Source organism: Buteo buteo, chromosome 14, assembly GCF_964188355.1.
Source record: "Buteo buteo chromosome 14, bButBut1.hap1.1, whole genome shotgun sequence".
Taxonomy (NCBI): domain Eukaryota; kingdom Metazoa; phylum Chordata; class Aves; order Accipitriformes; family Accipitridae; genus Buteo; species Buteo buteo.
In genome coordinates, this window is record NC_134184.1 from 9,688,756 (window position 1) to 9,701,224 (window position 12,469).

A 12,469-nucleotide genomic window follows, 5' to 3' on the forward strand; every position below is an offset into this window, starting at 1 on the left:
GAGACTGAGGGTATTGAAAAGTTGAGTGGATATTAATTTCATGTTATGGCAGTACATCCATAACACATGTATATTGTATACTTGGACAAAGTACACTCAAGTACTACACACAAACCCTAGATGTTCTCAGCGATGTTAAATCAAACAAATACCCTCAAAAAAACGTATGCCAAGATCTTATTATCACCTTTACTTATGCTGAATTCTCTCACTTACTACAAGGTACCTGATATGGTCCATGCAACACGAGATGAGGCCAAGTGCAGATCTTATTAAAGCTCAGTAGTGTGGACCTACCTAATGTAAGCAAAAAGAAGAAGAAGTCCTTCGGCATTCATTTTTCACTTTCATGGAGTAAATCAAGTTTAGTGTATTTTGTTGTACATCCACTCTGTTCATTCACTCAATGTTATTTAATTCTTGTGTAGTTCTTGCCGTACAAAAGTGAATAACTCTCATCAAATGTAATAGTACTGCTTTTACATTTATAGTATCATAAAGTGTTACAGCTACTTACTGTTGATATATAATCTCAGACACCCCTGCAGACTTTTATATGTTAGAAAGATTGCATGTCTAGTAAAACTAAGACTTAGTGAATATAAAAATGCCACCCAGTCCTGTAAACCAAGTTTGACATTTGCAGTATATTTTGCAGATACTTCTCATAATATTACTTATAAAAAACTTATTTGTGTTGTATGGGTTTGCCAGGTTTTACGGAAGAAAGAAAAAAAAATAGACAAACATTCCTACTACACTTGAAAATCTGATTGCTAAAGGAATGAGCAACTAGAAAGCCTCCAAATCTCCTTGTGAGTTATGCAAAATTTTTATGCTTTTTGCTGAACTTACCAAATGAGATTCATTACTACAAGTATGTCAGTTGCTATTCTTGCAGATATTTCAACTGAGTATAATGCTGAGCATGATCAAATTTAGTTCTTGTTTCTCATGTAATTCCAAGTACAAGTTAAAAATGTTTCACAATAAACTTCACAAAGACCACAGTAACAAAAAGGTCCACACCTTAGTTGAATAAGTATATATTGAATTCTTAAGTATCAGAGTATATGATTTCTTGGGATGGATAGGTAGGGTTCTGGTGGGCTACTGAGTCACAGAGCTCTTATTTTGTGGGTGGATAAAGAGCACTGCTAAAGCAGAACCTTTGAAGACACATACATAGTGGAGGAGAAGGTATAAGGATTGGGAGAGCTTACTAAAGAAATATAGATGATCCATGTGTTTTGTACATTTTTCTGCCCTTCCCAGTATGACAGTCTGTATGCAGTCAAGCGTATAGCTATTAACAACATAACTGGCTGATGCTACATTAACTTTTCACTTCCAGTGAAAATGAAGACCAGAAAAACCTCTCCCAGTAAACACTTCCTACTGTGCTAGCCAGCTTCCCCATAGCTCATCTAAATCACTAGCAATCAAATCATATCTGCCTTGGGTGCTAATTGAGTGGGAGGAACTCTACACATTCCAATATGGCCAATAGAAGCAAAAAGATGGATAAAAAAGGAAACTACATTAAAAATGTGAAGAGAATGGATATGTTTAGATCAGAAAATACAGAGAATTTGTGGGATTTTCTTGATTTAAATGGTCTACTTTCCAATTTTAAATGGCTTTTATTGAACTCAGATTCTATATTTTATTTTTGTAAGCCAATAATAATTTACTTAAACTTAAATCTTTCTAAAATGTTAAGGGATAAAGTGAGGGAAATGAGTTTACCTAAAAAGTCAGTGAAAAATCTACATTATTGGATTGACATTTAATAGCTTCTAATTTTGTACTCTGTGGGGAAAAACAAAATCAGACCACGTGACAAAGTAGAAGGTATATAGTACATTACATCTTCAAAGGAATGAATTATGCAAAGAAAGATACTAAGACAGAAGAGAAAAGAGTAGTTTCTTTAATTAGCACACTAACAATTGCACTTGGACTTTATAATAAATACTGTATTTTAAGAAAATGGTCTGTAATGATAATGACAAATTATATTGGGTTTGTGTGGCAATGTTTTGGTAGTGGGGGGGCTACAGGGTGGCTTCTGTCAGAAGACACCAGAAGCTTCCCCTATGTCTGACAGAGCCAATGCCAGCTGCCCCCAAAACAGACCTGCCGCTGGCCAAGGCTGAGACAATCAGTGAAGGTGGTAGTGCCTCTGGGATAATGCATTTAAGAAGGGGAAAAAAGTTGCAGCACAAGAGCAGCCAGAAGAGAGGAGTAAGAAGATGTAAGAGAAACAGCCCCACAGACCCCCAGGTCAGTGCAGAATGAGGGGGAGGGGATGCTCCAGGCGCCGGAGCAGAGATTCCCCTGCAGCCAGTGGGGAAGACCATGGTGAGGCAGGCTGTCCCCCTGCAGCCCAGGGAGGTCCACAGGGGAGCAGATCTCCACCTGCAGCCCAGGGAGAGAGGACCCCACGCCGGAGCAGGGGGATGCCCAAAGGAAGCTGTGACCCTGTGGGAAGCCCGCGCTGGCGCAGGGTCCTGGGAGGACCTGTGGACCCATGGAGAGAGGAGCCCACGCTGGAGCAGGTTTTCTGACAGGACTTGTGACCCCACAGGGGACCCACGCTGGAGCAGTCTGTGCCTGAAGGACTGCAGCCTATGAAAGGGACCCACGCTGGAGCAGTTCTTCATGCAGCCCATGGGAAGGACTCACCTTGGAGAAGTTTGTGAAGGACTGTCTCCCATGGGATGGACCCCACACTGGAGCAGGGGAAGAGTGTGATGAGTCCTCCCCCTGAGGAGGAAGGAGCGGCAGAGACAACATTTGATGAACTGACCCCAAATCCCATTCCCCGTCCCCCTGTGCTACTGTGGGGGGAGCAGGTAGAGAAAATTGGGAGTGAAGTTATGTCTGGGTAGAAGGGAGGAGTGGGGGAAGTTGTTTCAAGATTTTGTTTTATTTCTCATTACGCTACTCTGATTTGATTGGTAATAAATTATACTAATTTCCCCAAGTCAAGTCTATTTTGCCTGCGATGGTAACTGGTGAGTGATCTCTCCCTGTTCTTATCTCAACCCACAAGTTTTTCATTATATTCTCTCTCCCCTGTCCAGGGTCAACCCACCACACAAATTTTCTTTCTTTTCTAAATACATCACTCATGTCAAACTAAAGTTCTGGCATTCAAAGAAAACTTAATATTATTTCCTACATATGTTTCACTGCCACATAGACATGATAGAAAACAGTGAAAAAATCAGCAACCTGGGTTCTACAAACAAACATTATGTTATGCCAGGACAATATTTCGAGCAGCACTACTGAGGAACACTACATGACTTGTGTGCGCACTGGAGGCCATGGAATTTTACCTGTTATCAACTGTGACTTAATTTAAATTCTTCCAGCTATACAAACCCCCAATGAGAATATATAAAATTAAATAAGAGACAACAGTACTGAAGGAACAAGACCCACCTGAACAGAGGCAAAAAAAAAAAAGGTTGCTTTGAAAAGGCAGCTACTTAAAACTGTATGTAGGGAGGAAAAACAGAACATGAAAAGCTGTTCAAAGTAGGAAATTGAGAAATAGATTCGGACTACTATACAAATTTGTGGCTGCTTATAGCAGAAGAAAGAGGACAAGAAATGGAAATATGTTAAGGTCAAATGTGAAGTGTAGGAGATCTAGAATGATGGAGATGTTGGCGAGTGGGAAAAGGAAACCTGAATTTACTGCTGAAAAGGGAGAAGGATTAGGGGTAGAAAGTAGTTGATTGAGATAAAAGGGAGAGAGAAGAGGAGGAAATTTGGCTATGAAATTTAGACAGATTGGAGAAGTGGGAAGTAAGGTGTGAAGAGTAAAGAGAGGTGGCATTTGCATTTGCACCTACAGTTGCAGATGTTGAGTGATAACCTCCTATGAAATAGTCTTAGCTGTAAGAGCAAAAACTAAATAAGAAAAGTATAACATTTTTTAGTGGAGTCATGGAAAAGAGAAGGATATGATTATATTGGTTCCACCACATTTTATTTTTTTTTTAGACAAAGAAATGAAGACTATGATTATCCAGTTAATTCTTATAACTATATTACTTAATATGCTGCTTCAGAAATTCTTTTGTTACTTGATGACATTCATGTGATTGTCTCCAAGACAATAACCTTTAGAATTCTTACGTAAATAAAGCTAAATCTGGAAATCTTTACTCACAGTAAGTCAAGACAAAAATGGGCTTGAATATTGAAAGAACCTTAACAGTCACAAGAGCTGAGATTTATAAAAGCATGTAGAGTAGACTTAGACACCAAAGGTTTTCAGACTAAGAACTACGTACAAAATCTAGTCAGAAGTCATACAATGGAATGGCATCTTCCTTAAGAATGTGGTGCTAGGCCATCTTAGACACAACTAAGTCATTAATTCTCTTGGAAGTATTTTAATATAAGCAGTAAAATTCCACAAGTTATCTGCTACCTGAGTAGCAACTCTGACAATGCCCCAGTTAATGGTCAGAAGCTTGGCTTGCCCATAACAGGATGGAAGTTCTCCTATGGGTTACTATGGCCTGAAGTCCTTGATGACCTTAATTTTGGCCCTGCAGCGCTAGTGCTATTACCTAAAAGTCTTTTGCTTTATCCTGAGAGTAGCTTGACTGCTGGTCATATTTGATTGTCCAGAAGATTTGAAATAAGTTGTGAAATTTTATTAATCAGAATGGATTAGAGCAGACTGAAAGACTATAAAAAATATAATCTACTCTACAAACTAAAGATCAAAAGAGGACTGGAGACTATGCTTGCTCTTTATGCAGCGGGCAGGCTAAAAATGTTCTACTAGTATTGGAAATCAAAGGGAGATAAGGACATCATGATGGCAGAAGTTTTGATTTTGTTTTGGTTTTGGTTGCTTTGCCTGCTTTGTTTCTTCAGTGAGCCTCACAGTGACCTCCAAGAGTGTCTTATGTAGCTTACATAAATTCTAACAGATGGCCTACCATAGGGCTTAATTTTCCCCTTTTTCAAACAGGAGTATGGAATTTTCTTTGTATATTTGTTTGGGGTTTTTTGATTTATTTGTGGGAAAGCTATATTAAACAGATGGGCTTTGCATTTTGGCCACATAGACTTAATTCAAATGGATTACAGTCAAAACCGTTTAGTCCATTGCACCTGCCATATTCTCATACTCTCTCTTGCGTCTAGATTATAATGCACAATAATAAGTAGCACCATATTTTGGACAGAGGCATGGTTTTGGAATAAAAAGTCTCCCTGAAATCTGGGGTGTTATTTACAACAACTTTAAGACTGTTCTTTTCAATCCCTTTATGTTCTTAAGTTCTGTCTAGCTAAATACCAAAAGCACAGATAGGGATGGAGAAGAGAGAGATATGCATCACTGGTTTGGAGTCCATATTATTTAAGTGTGGGTAGTCTTAAACCTTGCATTAAAATATATTGGTCACAGTGTCAGACTGTCAACAGAGTCTGAGCCATAAAATGTTGTGGTTAGACATAAACAACCCACAGCTACCATGATGATTAGACTTGCTCAATACTGACCTCCTAAATTTTGTCCCAAGAACTGATGTTTTTGTGGAGCATTTATCAGACCACATCTGTTTCATGGAATATTTGCTATTAATCTGTGGAAACCTGGCTGGTCCAGTGGTGAGGCTTTCTTCATTGCATACTGATGCAATCAAAATATCAATGAAATTGTTCTGCAACTTACTTTTCTGCATAAACATCCACTGTAGTTGTCATATCTGTGTTGTGTGAATGACAGAGGAGGTGACATAAAAAAATATATCTTTTGTAATGTGGTATATTGTGCTAGCAAAAGAGAAAGTTCCTGTTGGTGATCAACACAAATCTAATTGTTTCAAAAGAAAGTGAAAGATTAAAAGCTTTCCTTGGAGTAAGAGTCCAGGATTTAGAGTACACAGTAAATAGGATGCAAGAGGCCCAGACTGGTTATTTGCACCACAAAAAGTGCCCTGAATTCCTGCTTGCACTGTATACCTTAATAGTCTAGCTAGCAGAGAAGAGGTTAATTAGCAAGAACAGGTTATCACTTTTCTTTTACCTTTTTCACTTCCAGTAAATATTAATTGGACTCATATAAATTAATAAAAAATTAATCATTTGGGAAAAGTACCTAGCTAGTACTTATTTTTCTTTGTGATTTTTAAAGTATTTTATATAAAATAAAATGTCTTCAACAGCAGGGACAGTGGGTTTATTTTAGCCCTCTTTATTGATTTAAAATGGTTTAAAACATTCTAAGGGAAGTTGTCCTTGGTCTTTTTAACTTCTGTAAATCTTGCTCCTTGGTTTGTATACTTCCTAGTTATTCTCATAGACTGTTTTTAGATCTAACTGTCCAGTATTAATTTGATGTGTATTCTGGGTAAATTCAGTTAATACAGTGTGACTTCAGCTGTCAGACTGGACAACATAGGTACATCTGGAAGCTTCAGGAACCATGCATTTGATACTAGGCCTTCTGCATATGAAAAGTTGCAGCTGGACTGTCTATGTGAAACAAATCCAGTCTATCCCATCTGTGTCAGAAACAGCAGGCATAAAATGAACATTCAGTCTGTATGTGTTTGTCTGAGGTTTTGAAAAATCAGTGTATTACCTGTCCAGAAGACCAGATTGTCTGTCTTAAAGCACCTAAACAATGCTTTCTTAATTTCTCATGTCATCGTCATCATCGCCGTCGTCATCATTGCTGTCGTCGTTGTCATAGTAGTAGTAGTTGCATTTAGATTTCCACCAGCAGTCTAGATCCACCTGCTGAAATGTTTTACTTGACCAAGGTCTTCCCATTAAGTTCTGGACAGTTTTCCTTAATACTTTGGGGCAGTTTTTATTCTTGATTCAAGGCCATAGTATTTTGGTGTCATACATATAACGTGTGAGGCCACTCACAAAGGATTAAAATCCTTTTTGTTCTTCATGCTTTACAAGGAGCCTGCATATAAAGCAAGAGCTGTGATGAAAATTCTCAGTACACTGCTTTAGCTCTTGTATATTAATTCCATTATTTTCATCCACTTGCCTTACAGCCTTTAAAGAATATTTTAATGCACAAGATAGAAACAATAAATATAAAAGCAATAATACAAATAATATTTGTCTATAACAATATTTCTTTTATTTTGAAGTGGAAGAGGGCTTAGAAATAGCTTTTCTCATTTTCCCATATAACAGCTATGCAGCAAGAAAATCAAGGACAACTCGGTCTCTTTATAGAATATGAATGACACAGTGTTTCAGTATCAAGCACTATAACTCATAAACAGAAAACTAATGTATAAAATACACTACTCACTGACTCAAAGAAAAAAAAGTTCAGCAATATAGAAGTGAAAAGATAGTTTAGCATAGGTTAAAAAAAGACAACATCAATGTTGTTTGACAGCACACAAGGACATCATTTATATCAAAATTCTATGAAGGAATTATTTAAAAATTTCCTCAGGTAAAGATAGCATCTCTGGAATTGTTTGTTTCTGCTCTTGACATTTCAACTTGCAAGCAGTACTTATAGATATTTCTGTATGTTTTGTTGGAATTGTCTAATAAATCTTGACTGACTTAGCTTCTTCTGAAGCAGGTCATTCAAACAATGTGGCTAAGTAAGCATAATGTCCTAAGTGTTGTATTGACTTTGTAAGCCTTGGACTCAATGTCAGATTAGTTAAAGCAGCCAATACAGTCATGGCATTTTAGCTGCAGCAATACCTCCATTAAGAAATATTTTAGTGGTGTTTGTTTTCGTGGAAACTAATTACTTATCTTTAGCTGGGACAGTTATGAAAGCATTTCTATTTGATTGAACATACAGATTTAGATACCAGTTATTTTTTCAAAATGTTCATTGATTAGTATTCCCAACAGCTTTGTCTGCTTGAAAAGACCTGTGCAGACTTTTGTCACCACTATTTGGAAAACCTTTGTTTGCATTATATATGGATTTCATGATGATTCCTATATGAATCTGTAGGTAGACAGCAGTGATTTTGCATGCTACACAACTCCAATGACAAGAAAGTACAACAAAACATTTACAGAAATTCCCTTTCTTTTAATTCTTTGGGCAAAGAATTACTCCTTTTCTATGCAAACAAAATTAATACTTAAGCTCTAAATATACTCCAATTGTTTACTTAGTAATACTTAATCAAATGCTTCCAAAATACCTTCAACCAGGGTTTCGTAATAGTTTTAACTAAATTATAACCCCTAACTAATTAGTTTTAGTATTTCTGTAACCCCAAAGTACCCAGTCAGAATCAGATCTCCACTGCCATCAATTCTAAGACGAAATACCTCCAACAGTGCCAAAGTGCAGCAACTGCCAGCATCCTCACCAGAGCAAGACAGGCAAGTGATAGTATTCCAGGGTGTTTACTGGGTTACAAGGGAAGAAAATTTAAATGCAGTATCTTTAAGTCTAAAGCGCAATTCAGTTTGAGAGATGGCAAGGCAGGAACAACCCAAATCTGACACACATGCAAACTGATACAAAGATCCTCTGCAGCATCTTTCCAGAAGTACAAGCTTTCTTACAGGACATATATGAAATCAAAGCCTCTCCAAAACAAATAAATGCCCCTTTATAGAGTGCACTAGTAAAATATTTTGCCAAAATATGTGTACCTTGCAAACTTCCCAGTTGAGTTCTATAAAGGGAGAAAATTATTAAACCCCAGACCTTCACCTGAAATGTGACATAGCTGGGTTCCATGGCTTACTCCAGGAACTCAGTATGGAAAATACTTCAGCATTCATGGGTGAAAACCTCTTCCTTTTGTATTGGGTGTAAATGACAAGGTTTTGGTAGCAGGGTGGGGTGCTGCAGAGGTGGCCTCTGTGAGGAGCGGCCAGGGCTGCCCCGTATTGGACACAGCCGGTTCCAGCCGGCTCCAACCTGCCTGCCGCAGGGCACAGCTCAGCCCCTCAGACAAGATGGCGGTGCCTTTGTCGAAATATGTTTAAGAAAGGGCAGTAGACACTGAGACAAAGGAACAACAAGGACAAGAGAAATAAGGGGTGATCCGTAGCACAGCTGGTGATACCCCTGAAGGGACTGTAGCCCAGGGAGGACCAATGCTGGAGGAAACACAATGAGTAAGAAGGAAGGATTAGCAGAAGAAAAGAATAAGAAACAAGGAGCGGCAGAAATAAACTGCTATGCCCTGATCCTAACCTCCTCTGACACCTGTTGCCTCACCAAAGGGACTGAGAGTAACCTGAGGTGATAACAAGGTGAGTGGAGACCAGGAAGGCGGGAGGGGAGGTGTCTGGAGTGAAGCTGAGCCTGGGAAAGAGGGAGGAAAGGTCTTTTCCATAGGCTTTTAAATATTTGCCTTGTCTGTTTGACAATACCCAAATCAGTATTTAAATATTTTAAATTAAGTTAAATTCCACAAGTTAAGTCTGTTTTGCCTATGATAGTAATTGGTAAGTGATTTCCCTGTCTTTATTTTGACTCATGAGTGTTCTCACTCTCTTATATTCTACCCCATCCTTCTCTGGTGAGGGGGAAGTGAGAGAGCAGCTGGGTGGGTGTTTGACTGTTGGCAGGGGTCAACCCCCCACACCCCTGCACATTGAAATGTTCAGTAGGCCAGCCAGAGGCATGCAGACTAATTCAAAACTAAAGGTCATAGAATTTACTTCTACACCAGTCAATGTTTAAACATTTCCTATAATGAATGCTACAGTTATTCTCACATTTTTCTCCCTTTCCTCATTTTACCTCTGTTTTAATTCAAAGTGAAACTGTTTTCCCAAATGGGAATATTAAATCCCTATAATCATTGATTTTCTTGGGGAAGCTGGAAGCAGCAGGGTCAAAAACCATCCCCTGCATCTACAAACAGAAAAGAAAACTGAAACCTGGGCAATTACATTCAGAAAAAGGGACCTTGCATTGGGAGATGCTATTGAAATGAATGTCTATTTCAAAGCAAATATTCAGAACTGTGAATCAGCGACACGCATACATCCCAAACCAAAGATCTAAAACCTGGAGGAAAGGAGGTCTTAGGATAATTTTTTTTTCTCATAATTTTCTACTGCCTTTCTGATTTTGAGGAGTCTGTGCTTAAGCACCTGGAGAGGTCAGGTATCTAAGTTGAGGCTGTGTTTTTCAGAGGAAGAAAAATGGCTAACAACCACATTACAATTCCATGTCCTTTTGTGAACACAACCTTTGAGTGTTGAGTAACATTTGATAGGAAGTTTATGCCAAAGTCAGAATTTACAACCCAGTTTTCCAAGGCTCGATCAGAAGCATTAGTCACAGACCTTTGCCTCACATGATTTTACTGTTCTGTGTGTGTGTATGACTGTAACTTCACATTTTATAGAAACCTGCTGCTTATTGAGGAAGCCAAAGTGAAAAGTGAAAAGGCAATTGTATGCCCTTATCATTCCTGCCGATGAGATATATAAAAGGTTGAAATCCTAATACTGGTAAGGTAATATTAAGATTTTGCCATCGAGTTCAGAGAGATTATGATTTCAACCATGGTATTTTTTATAATGATTTTTTAATATGTAGCCTTGTTTGTATATTTTGTTTAATCTAAACTGAATGTCAGTGTGACCCGGAAGTTGGATGCTCTTCACGAATGAAAAACAAAAAAAATACAGTCTAAAAACATTAAAAAAATTTGTCTCATTCATTCTTTTCCTATCAGGAATGAACATAGTTATATTTAATCTGGGAATAATCTAGGTAGCCATATATAATATATTTTCATTTGTAATTGGAGAAGAGAGAATACAGCAAAACGTTACTAAATCTTCTAAACTTCCTCTTAGAGGAGTATCTCCTGCAATCTGTCTTTTTCATAGGTATTGCTGCCCAGTCCAACTCCTTCAAGTCCCAAGGGTTCTTTCATTCATTTTTATTCATTTATAAAGATTAAAGACTGTAATCAGAGAGCAAAAACAATATTATGTGAAAGGTCACTACTTAAATAGTCTCAACAGCAAACCATTAACATTAAATACATCAAGTGACTAGTCACAGACTAGACATTATTTTCCCAAATGAGTTCTTGAAGAACTGCAAACAGATTTCAGATTCAAAAAACTATTTAATGGCCTTAAGTATTAACCTTTCTAACCTCAATCCAGTCTTCTATATTTCAAGACATCATTTACATTTGTAGACCATATGCCAAAAAAGAAGAGAGCTAAATTAATTGAATAAGTATTTTTTCAGATTCTTTTTGTTCAGCTGTAGTCTCTGGTAACTTAGGATGTTTTCAGGATCTGAATTGTTGGTGCCACAGTACCTAGGAATAAAGAAAAAGTCCTTTTTTTTTTTTCATGCAATTTATATTTATTTATTTTTACTAAAGCAAGTTAAACACCACCTGCCTGCTATTGCTTACTACTTAGTGAGAGAATGGCCTGGTGATTAATATACTGAAGCTGCTAACAGGTAATTTTTCTTAAAGGTCTGAGTTCAAGTCAAGAACATACTTCAAGTAATTTTTTTTCAGTTCTTACCTTTGACAACAAAAAATAGAAGTGTTGCTTTTTCTGTACATGACTGTTACCTTTTCTCTGGTTTTGACTAGAAATTCCCCTTCAGAACTGGAAAAAAATCTGTTGAAAATTGTATGATCACAAGGAAAAATTCTGCTTTCATAGAGAAAGCCAAGACAACCTGACCCCTGTCCAGGCTGGGCAGTGCCAATTCCCTGTGGGATGCCAGGAGCAGTCTGCACTCCATAGTGGGCTGGCAGTGTAGGGGGAGCATGCAGGGCCCCCACCTTGGTGTGTGGGGACACCTTCTGGGGCACATCCTCAATGGTGGGTGTGTTGTCACAGGACCAGAAGCAGCAGGAGGCACACAAAGCTGGAGCAGCCATGTCTTCTGCAGGAGCAATCCCCCGTAGCCAGGGAAGGGAGTGTGTGTTTCTGTGTCAGAACTTTTTGGATTTATTTATGTTACACTCAGTATCTTCTTTATGGATGAAGAGGAAATATTCCTTATGTATAAAAGCAAGGATTTATTATTAATGTAATTGAAAATTGTAACAGTGTAATCCAGAAAACATTGCTAGTTCAGACCAAATTATTACGAGGGTGGGGAGGGGTGTATTGGTTTTATGTGGCAAGGTTTTGGTAGCGGGGGGGGTTACAGGGGTGGCTTCTGTAAGAAGCTGCTGGAAGCTTCCCGTGTTCGAGAGAGAGCGAGCCCATACCAGTCGGCTCTGAGACGGACCCGCCGCCTGCCAAGGCCGAGCCAATCAGTGATAGCGGTAACGCCTCTGTGATAACATTTTTAAGAAGGAAAAAAAGTTGGGAGAGTGAGAAACAGCCGCTGGAGAGAGGAGTGAGAACATGTAAGAGAAACAAGCCTGCGGACACCAAGGTCAGTGAAGAAGGAGGGGGAGGAGATGCTCCAGGCGCCGGAGCGAAGATTCCCCTGCAGCCCGTGGGGAAGACCCTG